This window comes from Poecilia formosa, unplaced genomic scaffold (assembly GCF_000485575.1).
Source record: "Poecilia formosa unplaced genomic scaffold, Poecilia_formosa-5.1.2 Scaffold1230, whole genome shotgun sequence".
In the NCBI taxonomy this organism is placed as follows: domain Eukaryota; kingdom Metazoa; phylum Chordata; class Actinopteri; order Cyprinodontiformes; family Poeciliidae; genus Poecilia; species Poecilia formosa.
In genome coordinates this window covers 1-10,400 of record NW_006801169.1, presented here as the reverse complement: position 1 = coordinate 10,400, position 10,400 = coordinate 1, and positions in this window count along the sequence as shown.

Genomic DNA, 10,400 nt, shown 5'->3' with positions numbered 1-10,400 from the left:
CCACACACAGATGAAGGAATGAAACACTAAACAACCTGCTGCTGAAAACCTGCTGTGGCCTCACTGGAATATCCAGAAATACAAACATTAAAAAGGAGAAGCTGCATCCCATTCAACAACGAGTTCAACAAGAACCAAACATTTGATCTCTGAGCTCAGACTCACAAACCAGGGAGAGGCTTCCATCATTTACTTGTTGTTCTTGTCTTGCAACTCTGAAGTTCCTTTATCTTGTTTCAAGAACTTTTGGTCCTGTGAGACATAGGTGAGCTAACCTCACAGAAGGGAGGCAGCAGTACTTCCTCTTTGCGTTTGTGACCTGTGCAGGGTGACCCCACCTCTCATCCAGAACGTTGGCTGGAGATCAGCACCAGAAAGCCTCCTGACCCCACTAGGGACAAGGGTGTAAGAAAATGGATGGATCGATGGATGGATGAATCAGTTTGTTCAGAGAAGAAAAAAACACCAGATGTTCATCATGTTTGATTCTAGTTCATCATTATTTTTTTAGATTAGCCTTCAAACAGCAGAGATGAAAGTTTGATCTGAAATCCGAAGTGAAAATTTTCTCCGAACATCAGAGAATAGAAACAAGGAAAATTTCTGATGACAAAGTCCAAGTAGTTGTTCAGTTGAAGAACATCTGAACAATAAACTGAGACCCAACGGAACCAGACTGGTGTCGCATCTGAACAGGTGAGCTCAATCAGAAAGTGTTATGAGGAGAAATTAGCTCAAACTGGTCTAACTGGTCAGACTGACTGGGAGTCAGAGGAAAATTCATCTGTTGACATCTTAAGATATAAAATCTTCTTATGACTCCCAATTTGAACACAAACACTCTGCTGCTGGTATTCTGCTGATCCAGGTTCTGTTCAGCTCTAATGTAACCAGAACTTGTTTTATTACTTGGAACCAACTGGACTCTTCATTGGTGGACCTTTGTCTCCCTCTAATGGTGAAACTATAACTTGAATAATGTCTAATTTTTAAACAGACGTGTTTTTAAATTATCCTAATATGTCAGTGATGCTAAAAAGTTATCAGAACCAGAAGTTCTAAGGTTTCATTTACAAAGACCTGAATAAAAATCTTCTTTTCCTCAGCAGCTCTTATAATGAACAGCACAGATTACATTGAGTCATTATTAATTGACCCGAAACAAAAAACAGTGAGTGGCAAACTTACTCCATTCTGACCTCAGCAGCTGGAACAACGACACAGATGAAACCAGAGACTCCTGGAAAATGGATGTTTGGATCTGATCAGGTCTGCAGATTCACTGACTGGGATTTATTCAGAAAATGTCTCAGAGCTGAGAAGAGCTGAGCTTCTTCAGACTGAATGCTGGGAAATCTTCACTCCTCCCATTCAGTCATGTTATATATATATAACAAACAGCAGGACTGGATCTACATAAACGCACATGCTTCCTACCTTCATCAAAGGACCAAAGGATGAAGGTAGAAAGTTTCCAGTGATTCAACCTGAACAACAGGACGTATTTTAGTTCACATTAATCAAATTACCTACTCCAAAGATTAACTATTTAATAATATAACAAATTTGTTTTAAAAACAATATTTTATTTGAAAATGTTGGCCCCCTGCTAGAACTTCATTCCAGAAAATAAAAATGTGAATTGTTTGTTCAGAGAAGAAAACAAAGAAATATCAGCAGTTCATCAATTTGTTTGATTCCAGTGGATCAGTAATCTAATAATTAACCTTCAAACAGCAGAGAGATGAAACCGAGTTCAAGTCAATATTCTGTTCTCCAAACATTAAACAAAAATAAGAAACAAACAATAAAATCCCAAAATACAAAGATCAAATAGAAAACAAAGAACTTACAGTTTCTTTAAATGATCCAAAGAGTTGAAGAAGAGTATCTGAACAACAAACTGAGACCCAACAGAACCAGACTGGACAGGTGAGGTTAAACTGAAAGCTTTCTAAGTAGAAATGACCACAGACTGGTCTAACTGGTCAGACTGACTGGGAGCCAGAGGGAAGTTTGTTTGTTTACATCTGAATACATAATTTATTCTTATGACTCCCAGTTTGAACACAAACTGCTGTTGTTCTTCTGATCCAGGTTCTGTTCAGCTCTAATGGAACCAGAACCTGGTTTAACTTGAAACCCACTGGACTCTTCATTGGTGGGGATTTGTTTCCCTTTGGTGGTGAACGAATAACCTGTCTGATGTCTGACTGTTAAACCCAGAAGAAATTATCCAAATATGTCAGTGATCAGGATAAGTTGTAAAGTTTCATTCATCAGGATGTTAAAAGGTCATGTGTTCCTCAGCAGCTCTTAAAATTAATACAGGAGCAGTAAAGATGATATTGAATCATTATTAACTGACCAGAATCAAAACCAAAATGCTGAAGCAGTGAGTAAAAAAATCTAAGTCCATCCTTTCTGCTTCCAGAGCAGGTCAAAGGTCAGCAGCTGATCAGATGAAAGTCTGTGCTCTGTTAAAAATATAAACAGAAAATAATCTGAAAATGAAACAAAGGAACAAACTCAAATGTAGTCCTAAATATCACCACATAACTGCTGTTGAAACCACACAAAGTACCATTGCCTAGCAACCTCTCAGCCAATAGAATGCAAAGGTTACACTTGGTCAGTTTGCTTCTTTCTAGTGTGTGTGCCTGTGTGGCTATTTATCTGTCTAGATAGAGATGTCTGTCTTTCTAACAATATAGGAACAATCCAGATAGACAGATATTATCAACAGCCATTCTTTCAAAAGAATGCTGCAACTAATCTCTGAAATCTAAAACTCGTCCAAGCTCAAGCAGAAACTGATTTGCAGACAGCTAGAGACGTTTGCAAGCAGAGATTTGATCTGAGCAGAGACAGAGAGCGCGAAGAGAAAGGTTTGAGAAAGCACAGTTAATATTTGGAAGAGAATATAAGCTTCTTCATTCCTTGTAATGAGGAAACATGTATTTCATCATTACAAGTTTTGAGGAAATACATGAAATTCTGCTTTCAAACTGAAAATTATGGCAAAAAAATGACTCGCCCATAGACTGGAACAAAATGTCCCAGTGTCATAACTTCTGCATTCAAACAGGATGAACCGGTCACTGTTTTAGCATTTATTTCCTTGTTTTCTTCTTTGCTCCTTGCTGTCATGTTTGCTGAACAGCCAGTAGGTGGCGGCAGAGTCAGGAGGAGGCAGCCTGGAGAAAAGGCTGTTCCTTTCTGATCACTCATGCTGCATTTGAAGATGGCTTGGAAGGCCTTAGGCCTTCTTTTTGTGTTGTAGTTTGGCCGCAATCCAGCAGAGTGCGCCACTGGCCATTCTGAGGTGGAGCCATTGATAAAAGATGGAGGTGGTATGAAGAGGAATGAAGAACAATCAAGACCATAAATGTGGCCCAGTTGAGAAGGGAGGGGCGGGACGGACCACTGTCAGTCTCATACCTTATATGGAAATGGGACCATTGCACTCTGTAAGAGAAGGGAGCGCTATTTCCTATAATATTTGTGGACTACCGTTTTTATTTTCTTTTGAAATATGTGATATATTCTCTCCTTTGGGAAGGAGTTTCGCTCTCAAAATGTATTTGAGCTTCTCTCTTTTATTTACTTCAGCGCAGCTCGCAGTTTTTAACCAGTAGTTTTCAATGTACTTCTAAATCTGCTCCTTAGTTGCATTTTTTTGGGATCTATTGGTGCCTCTAGTGGCGTGGGGGTGGTAACACAACTAATCTATCAATCAATCGAATTTTATTTGTATAGTACATTTCAGCAGCAAGGCATTTCAAAGTGCTTTACATAATTAAAATAAAAAAGACAAAGAGAATTTTTTTAAAGAGACAGAAAAACGGTTAAAAAAAAGATAAAACATTAAAACTCGCACCCCTTGTAGGACTTCAGTTAAACGTCTCAAACCTCAGAATTTTAGTTCAAATGCCATTTAACAAGGATTCTCACACCCCTAGATATAGATTTGTTTAACTGGGACGTTTTCCGGGGGGCTTTACATAGACAGTGTGAAAGAGAAATAAAAATAAGTTAATAACTAGATGAAAAGGAAAGATAAAAACATCAAAGACATCAAAACCTTAATTTAGCCATAAGCAACTCTAAACAGGTGGGTTTAAGTTGGAATTTAAAGGCTCTCAGTGTTTCAGCTGTTTTACAGTTTTCTGGAAATTTGTTCCAAATCCGTGGTGCATAGAAACTGAATGCTGCTTCTCCTCGTTTGGTTCTGGTTCTGGGAATGCAGAGCAGAACCAGAACTAGAAGATCTGAGGGGTCTAGACGGTTGGTACAGCAATAACAGATCTTTAATGTATTGTGGTGCTAAACCGTTCAGTGATTTATAAACTAACAACAGTATTTTAAAGTCTATCCTCTGAGCTACATGGAGGGACTTTAAACCTGGTGTTATGTCTCCATCTTCCTGGTTTTAGTGAGAACAGCAGCAGCAGCATCTGGATCAGCTGCAGCTGTTTGATTGATTGATTAGTCAGACCTGTGAAGACGCTGTTGCAGTAATCAATGCGGCTGAAGATAAACGCATGGATGAGTTTCTCTAGATCTTGGTGGGACATTAGTCCTCTAATCCTGGAGATGTTCTTCAGGTGATAGAAGGCCGACTTTGTGACTGTCTTAATGTGGCTCTGAAGGTTCAGGTCAGAGGTCATCACTACTCCCAGGTTTCGGGCCTGATTGCTGGTTTTCAGTTGTAATAACTGAAGCTGTGCATTGACTCTAGTTTGCTCCTCTTTAGGTCCAAAAATAATAACTTCAGTTTTGTTTCTGTTCAGCTGGAGAAAGTTTTGGCACATCCACACATTTATCTGTTCTAAGCATCTATTCAGTGACTGGATGGGGTCAAAGGTCACCTGGTGACATCGTGATGTAGAGCTGTGTATCATCCGCGTAGTTATGGTAGCTAATCTTATTTCCTGTTATAACCTGAGCCAGTGGCAGGATATAAATATTGAAAAGAAGGGGTCCTAGGATTGAACCTTGGGGTACCCCACATGTGACCTTTGACCTCTCTGATGAGAAGTTTCCGATTGAAACAAAGAAATCCCTGTTTTTATGTAAGATTCAAACCAGTGGAGCACTGGACCGTAGAGTTCAACCCAACTCTCCAGTCGATTCAGTAAAATGTCGTGGTCAACAGTGTCAAAAGCTGCACTGAGGTCCAACAGAACCAGCACTGTGGTTCTCCCACAGTCTGTATTTATATGGATGTCATTGAACACTTTGACTAGGCCGTCTCCGTGCTGTGGTGAGCACGAAAACCAGACTGGAAGGAGTCAAAGCGATTCATTATTGTTAAGAAGTTATTTAATTGTTTAAAAACTGCTTTTTCAATAACTTTGCTGATGAATGGGAGGTTGGAGGTCAGCCTGTAATTCTGCAGTAGTGATTTGTCTAGATAGTTCTTTTTTTATCAATGGTTTGATAACTGCTGTTTTCAAAGCCTGGGGGAAAACACCTGAAGACAGCGATGAGTTACTATTTGGATCAGATCATTAGCAACAACAGGCAGGACTTGGAGTGGATGTGCAGATTAATCCTCTGATCTTTTGAATTTTCTCTGAAAAGAAACTGGAAAACTTGTTGCAGGCGACATTAGATTGAAGTTCAGGTGGTAGGAGGGTTTGTGAGCCTGCCAACAGTAGCAAATAAAGCTCGGACATTGTTAAGGTTTTTGTTTATGACATCTGCAAAGAAAGCCTCTCTTGCATGTTTTAGTGTTGTGTGGTAGTTACGTAGTCTTTCTTTGTAGATGTCATAATAAACGTGTAGTTGAGTTTTACGCCATTTCCGTTCGGCCCTACGGCAGAGTTGTCTTGCAGACAGAACTGCTTGTGCATTTCTCCATGGAGATTTCTTCCTACCAGTCACAACCTTCACTTTAATGGGGGCAATGTAATCAATGATATCTGAAAGTTTGCACTGAAAATCATCTACCAACTTATCTACGTCATTATAGCTTAAGGGTGAGGAAGAAGAGTAGATTTGATTAAATGTCTCTGCTGCGTTTTCTGTGAAAGTACGTTTTGTGATAGTAGCAGTTTGTCCGTTAACGGATAAAGAACTTTCAAAGATAACAGCAAAGTGATCCGACAGGCGACATCAGTTACAGAGACATTAGAAATATTCACACCCTCTCTGATAACCAGATCCAGTGTGTGTCCATGAGTGTGTGTTGCTTGTTTGACATGTTGTGTTAAACCAAAACTCTCTAATATATTAAGGAGCTTTTTTGCCCCTCGGTCTTGGGGGTTGTCAACATGAATATTGAAATCACCGACAATTATCAAACAATCGTAATCAATAGATATGAGAGATAGAAGTTCATTGAAGTCCATAAAGAAATGTTCCTCATATGTTGGGGCTTTGTATAAAGTTAGTATCAAAGTTCATTTGTGGCCTTTTACCTCAATTCCAAGATACTCAAAAGACATAAAATGACCCAGAGAGATTTTACTACAGTTCATGGGATTCTTAAATATTGAAGCCACGCCTCCTCCTTTTTTGTGTTTTCATTCATTTAGTACGATTGGTTCATTATTGTCATTCAGCCATGTTTCTGTCAGAAATAAAACATCAATATTATGCTCAGTGATGACATCATTAATTAATATAGCTTTAGCACAAAGAGATCTGGTGTTTCAAAGAGCCAGTTTAAGTGATTTGGTGGTGAAAGTTGTTCAGTCTGAGGTTTGAATTAAGACCACTGCTTTTTGTATTTCTGTTTTTTATAACTTGTCTTGTAGTGATCCGGACAGGTTGTAAAATTCAGCTCCCATTTAAAGCGGCACTCACAAATACACACAAGAGGGATACATCACAGGCATCAGGCAAAAAATGTTACACCAGTTAAATTGAAAAGTAAATAAATAGCCAAACACTCAAATATGAAATTATGTTGTTCTTTTGCAACAATGATTTATTCAAAAAAAAAAAAAAAAAAACACGAACTAATAATAATAATATATAATAATAGTTATCCTGATAAATAAATCAGTAACCAAAACTCTCTCAAAATAAGTTTAGGATAGGTTTAATCCACTTAGTTCATGTTAGTAAAGAAACCCAAATGGTTAAATGTCCAAATATATGAATATTGTCCACAAACGAGTTCCATATCATGGGAGAATTTCTCCCTTTTAATCCAAAGTCCCAATCCAAAACGAAAAATCCCAAGCGTCAAAAACCTCCCCCCAAAAAATGAGAAAAAGGAGTGGTACCACCAAAAATCCCCCAAAAGAAACGTAAAGTCCAGATCTCACCGGGAATGTCTTTCTTTTGGCGTCCTCTCGCTCCGTCGGCGTCCTCTGGCCAATTGGCGTCCTCCTGCACCTGGCGGCGTTTCCTGTGCACAAGCTCCAATCCAGCTCCTAAAGCGCACGATCCGAGTCGCTGGGGCGAACTTTGATTTATTATTTGTTCTAAACGTTCAGTTAATTCAAGTCTCCCGCTGCACGGATCTGACGGTGAGCGTCTTCCACTCTGATTGCGCCGCCCCGCGCCGACGCACACGCCCCTTTTTATACACTAAATCTCAGCCACACCTAAAAATCAGCATGACCTGCCCAAAAATCAGTTTTAAAAGTGAAAACTCTGAATAATTTTACAAAGAAATAACAGCAACTGTTATACCAATCAGATTATACATTTTCTCTTCAATGTATTTTCTACAGGAAAAAAAAAAACAAACATAGTGGTTATGTTACAAGGTAATGTCCTGCTATGAAATGTCGGGGGGCCAGACACATTCTGGTGGAAGACGGTTGTAAAAATAATATCTGGACCCCGGTCTCAGACCTCAGAAACGCAGAGCGCTGGATCCTCCGGGAGGTCAGAGGCAGGTGGCTTAGATGAAGTGATGTCTGCTATGTTAACGCTAGGGAGAGCCGTGTCGAGGCGAACCTGTTGATCCATACTATCCTGCTGGGAGGAGGAGTCCGTCCATCTTCCTCTCTTACCCGGATCCTCCACCAGCATCTTCAGGCGGCTCAGGTGCAGCCCGACTCTCTTTAGTGATTGACTTCCTGAGCAGTAATAAAGTAAGTAACAAAGAAACAAAGAAAGAAGGCAGCAAATGTACATGTTGGTTCCACAATGTTCCCCCTGAAAATATGAATCAAATCAGTCTTTACAAGGTAAAAGTGATTTGAAGAGGTAATTGAGCTAAACAGCCAATTAGATCGCTGGGCTGTGACCCACTGTGCTCTCTGGAGACGGGTCTTTGTATTTCTTTATTTTTCTAAGGTAATTATTTTTTTCTTTGTGGTTTTGGTTTCTGAGGAATATGTTGGGCTGTTGGTGTGATTTTATGCACTTGATTTTCTGAATAAATTCTAGTTTCTTGGTTTCACTTTTACACACGGCATCAATGGACCTTACCACAGGGTCCGCGTTTCATTGGTGTTACGTCCACCAGGCTCGTTTGATGGGGTAACATTAAAAGGAGACCACACAAGGATTTAGTAACTTAATGAAAGTAGAATTTATTAAATTATATTAAAGAAACAACCCTAAAAAAAAAAGAATACCTGAAATGAGAAACCAAAATAGATTAAAGCAGAACCTATAAGTGACCAGAAATAAACAAATGCTAAACAAACCTAACAAATCTCAACCAAAAGATACAAACCAAACCACATGGGGTTCGGAGGAGAGAGAAGGAAAAAGCCTCCCTGACTGCTGCATGCCTGGAAGTTTTAAAGCTGCAGAACACCAATCAGGGCAACATGCATCACCTGCAGAGACCTGTCTGCAGAACCCTAAAAGGAAAAAAGGGCAGAGACCCACTGAAGCCGTAACATTGGCTAATGCCCATTTGAAGTCACTGCGCAGCTACCACGTGCTTGACCGTCTCACAAACAAAAGCTAAAGTAGTATACACATGCTAATGTAGATTGTGGACTAGCAGACCACAATCTACACAATCAAAGTTTTTTGCGACAGAACTCAAATAAGAATGGTTCTCCACTGTCAGTGGGGAATCTGTACAGGCGATGTCAGGTATCCTGATCGTATTTGTGGAAATAAAATTCACAGATTTCCCAAGTCTGATACGGAAAGCCTTGCTTGGATCAAAGCTTGTGCACGACCGCATTTGCAGCTCAACCGTCGTAAGATCAATAAAAACAAAGGAGTGTGTGCTGGTGTAAGTATTATTGCTTTGCTTTCTTTGTGTTTAGTGAATGGGGAAATTCTGAGTGGCCCTGCCAGACTGGCGACCTGTCCTGGGTGACCCCGCCTCTCGCCCGGAACGTTAGCTAGAGATAGGCACCAGCACCTCCCGATCCCTTTTGAATTTTGAAGCTTGAAATATTGTAAGGTCTTAAGGAGGCCTATAATGTGTGAACAATGACCCCAAGTCTGAAAAAGTCAATAATAAACACATTCATTATGAAAACATTTTAGCTAAGTACAGCATAAAGGCAGTACCGATACAACTTCTACACCCTGAAGCTTGTCTGTTACACAGTGTTACGTTAGCTGAACAGATCAATATGCAATGTGTACCGTATCTGACATGCATAAAGATTTTATTTGACCTGAAAAGGCTTTTTACTAAACTGTAATCGTGTTATCCACGCTAGCACCGAGTATCAGGCCTAGACACACTCAAACATTTGCCAACAACAGAAATCACTGATTTCAAAAATAACCCTCAAAACCATGAATGCCGACTTACCCAGCCTTGCAAGAACAACAGGCATCAGTGATCTTGTCCACAGCTACATTTATGCTGAGGGTGTGAGAATCTGCTGTTTTCCTCATCGACCGGTAGCTTTTCGCTGCGACGCACACAATGTTGGAGGCATCGCGGCTCAAACATCTTGATGTCGTCCAAAAAAGATGACATGAACTTGTTGGTTCCCCTGATCATTGTCGTGGCTGATATTTTTTGAAAATCCGGCAGAAAGGCTACACTAATCGACTCAGAAATACTCTGCAGAGAGTCAATCGAAGTGAAAGACGCCATGTTTACACACAGAAACTAAGCTCCACGAGGCTTTGTTTGTGAGACATGCAGCCATGTGGGACTGTTGAGAGGCGTTTCTGGGTGGAGCTTGGTGAGGTCTATGGACCTGGGAGACGAGAGGTGGCAACGAACAACATGTAAATTTTTCCAGTCTCAAAAATCCCCAAACAAGATCAACCAGCAGTTCAGCCTGACATGAACTCAGTGAAATTTTCAATCATGACCCAGTTTGTTCAGAGATTCACCACCTGGATGAGTCCAACATCAGAACAATCAACTGTCTCTGTAGAGACTGAATACATTAAAGCCACTGAAACTCTCCACAGCATTAAATCACTGTAACATCATAATCTGAAATAAAATGTTTATACATGGTACTCCAGTTGTTTACTTGGTTTTTGTTTTACCCTCT